A 3354-nucleotide genomic window follows, 5' to 3' on the forward strand; every position below is an offset into this window, starting at 1 on the left:
AGGCCACTTCTGAAATATCTGTAAAATCGCGTGAGCGATGTCTAATTCATCGCTAACAACGAAAGAAAAACAGAACAAAAGGTCATATACCTTTCATCATGGTCAAAATTAAACGATTTTGCCCGTGTTAATAAGTGAACAAACGTCCAAAACTGGGTTTACGAGATTATTGTCAAGAAAATGGCAGTTCTAAGTGCTAAAAAAATGGCCCCCAAATACTTTTTGAGTACCTAATCATAATAGTTTTTGAACCCCCATGTAGGGGAGGTCTACCACGTCTGCTCCAGTTATACAAAGCCCTAGGGATACTTAACATGTAATATGCACATTTTCTATAAAAGAAATCAAATGCCATTAATGACTAATACCTTAGAATATTTTTATTCAAAGTTGATGCGTAATCTTGGAACATGTGGCGACAATACAACTGCAAATTAAACTCAAAAATACTGATGAAAGGAAGGTATACAGCAAGGGTACATTTACGATGGTTTTTTAGCTTAATTGTACGATCATCATCTGTACCTCACTCCGGAGGAAGCCAAACTACCCGCAAAATATCGGTACTTTGGGAATAAAATAGTCATACGCCCGGTTTCACAAACTATGACTAACGTTAATCAATAATGATTACAATTATTAGAATGGAAAACATCAAAAGTGGCCAACATTCTAATATTTTTAATCATTGATTAGTATTTAATCATCATTTTTGTGAAACCGTTGTCCAAAACCATAGCCAACAAAAAAGGGTACCTACACTATTTTTTGGAAGATCTGTAGGCGCAATCCTTTTTCTACCTTTAATTACTGTAGTTTTTTTGTATATTAAGGCTTGATTTAATAATAATAAAGGGAAACTCACCCCACAGCCGTATCATGTTCCGGATGATTTCACAATTGGGGAGCGGACGAACACTGCACTTCGCGTTTGAAGCGAAACTGATAATAATGAACAACCCGTTCATTATTATCAGTAATTCGAGACGGTAATCGGCCGTAAAGGTCCGGTTCCTTATCACATAAAATGAAAGTTTCCAAATTTAATCGCGTTGGATGCTACAATAAAATCAGTGCCGTGCGTTTTTAGAGTATCTACCGTCGCTGTTTTGAACGTACGCAATTTTTAATGGGGGATGTTGATTCTGCGTTGCCAAATATTGGTTTCTTTGTAATTATATGCTTACAGAACACTATAAATGCCCTTTTGGGGGTTTGCTTTTCCACTAGCAACCCTACAAGTCTGCATAAAAGTGTACCCCTAACTTTTCACCACCAACACGTTAGTGAGGGAAGTATTGCATTGGGGTAAAAAATGGATTCCCACTTTTTCGACCAAAATACACCTTTTGAAGCATCAGGAATCCGAATCTTGATTATGTCTGTTTGTCGGTCCGCCTATACTCTCATTCTCATATATATCCAATAAAGAGATGGAAAAATAATTTCTTGCAACCCCTTGCGTCACATAGAAATCCACCCCCAAAGTGTTTATAAATCGAATACGGCAAAACGCGGGTAGTTATCGCCTTCTAGTTTGTGCAAAAAAAATACTGCTATACACATGCAATAAACAAATGCAAAAATAATTTGTTGCAACCCCTTACGTCACATAGAAATCCACCCCCAATGTGTTTATAAATCGAATACGGCAAAACTCGGGTAGTTATCACCTTCTAGTTTGTGCAGAAAAATACTGCTATACATATGCAATAAACAAATGCAAAAATAATTTCTTGCAACCCCTTGCGTCACATAGAAATCCACCCTCAAAGTGTTTGTAAATCGAATACGGCAAAACGCGGGTAGTTATCATCTTCTAGTTTGTGCAGAAAAATACTGCTGTACATATGCAATAAACAAATGCAAAAATAGTTTCTTGCAACCCTTTGCGTCACATAGAAATCCAACCCCAACGTGTTTATAAATCGAATACGGCAAAACGCGGGTAGTTATCATCTTCTAGTTTGTGCAGAAAAATACTGCTATACATATCCAATGAACAGATGCAAAAGTACTTGCTTGCAACCCCTTGCGCCACATAGAAATCCACCCCCAAAATGTTTATAAATCGCATACGGCAAAACGCGAGTAGTTATCGCCTTCTAGTTTGTGCAGAAAAATACTGCTATACATATCCAATAAACAGATGCAAAAATAATTTCTTGCAACCCCTTGCGTCACATAGAAATCCACCCCCAAAATGTTTATAAATCGAATACGGCAAAACGCGAGTAGTTATCGCCTTCTAGTTTGTGCAGAAAAATACTGCTATATATCCAATAAACAGATGCAAAAATAATTTCTTGCAACCCCTTGCGTCACATAGAAATCCACCCCCAAATGTTTATAAATGAATACGGCAAAACGCGAGTAGTTAACGCCTTCTAGTTTGTGCAGAAAAATACTGCTATACATATCCAATAAACAGATGGAAAAATAATTTCTGCAACCCCTTGCGTCACATAGAAATCCCCCCCAAAATGTTTATAAATCGAATACAAAACGCCGAGTATTATCGCCTTCTAGTGTTAGTGCAGGAAAAAATCGAATAAACAGATGCAAAATAATTTCTTGCAACCCCTTGCGTCACATAGAAATCCACCCCCAATGTGTTTATAAATCGAATACAGCAAAACGGGGGTAGTTATCACTTTCTAGTTTGTGCAGAAAAATACTGCTATACATATCCAATAAACAGATGCAAAAATAATTTCTTGCAACCCCTTGCGTCACATAGAAATCCACCCCCAAAATGTTTATAAATCGAATACAGCAAAACGCGAGTAGTTATCACCTTCTAGTTTGTGCAGAAAAATACTACTATATATCCAATAAACAGATGGAAAAATAATTTCTTGCAACCCCTTGCGTCACATAGAAATCCACCCCCAAAGTGTTTATAAATCGAATACGGCAAAACGCGGGTAGTTATCACTTTCTAGTTTGTGCAAAAAAATACTACTATATATCCAATAAACAGATGGAAAAATAATTTCTTGCAACCCCTTGCGTCACATAGAAAACCACCCCCAAAGTGTTTATAAATCGAATACGGCAAAACGCGGGTAGTTATCACTTTCTAATTTGTGCAGAAAAATACTGCTATACATATCCAATAAACAGATTAGAAAATAATTTCTTGCAACCCCTTGCGTCACATAGAAATCCACCCTCAAAGTGTTTATAAATCGAATACAGCAAAACGCGGGTAGTTATCACTTTCTAATTTGTGCAGAAAAATACTGCTATACATATCCAATAAACAGATGCAAAAATAATTTCTTGCAACCCCTTGCGTCACATAGAAATCCACCCCAAATGTGTTTATAAATCGAATACGGCAAAACGCGG

The sequence above is a fragment of the Photinus pyralis genome, unplaced genomic scaffold (assembly GCF_008802855.1).
Source record: "Photinus pyralis isolate 1611_PpyrPB1 unplaced genomic scaffold, Ppyr1.3 Ppyr1.4_LG8, whole genome shotgun sequence".
Taxonomy (NCBI): domain Eukaryota; kingdom Metazoa; phylum Arthropoda; class Insecta; order Coleoptera; family Lampyridae; genus Photinus; species Photinus pyralis.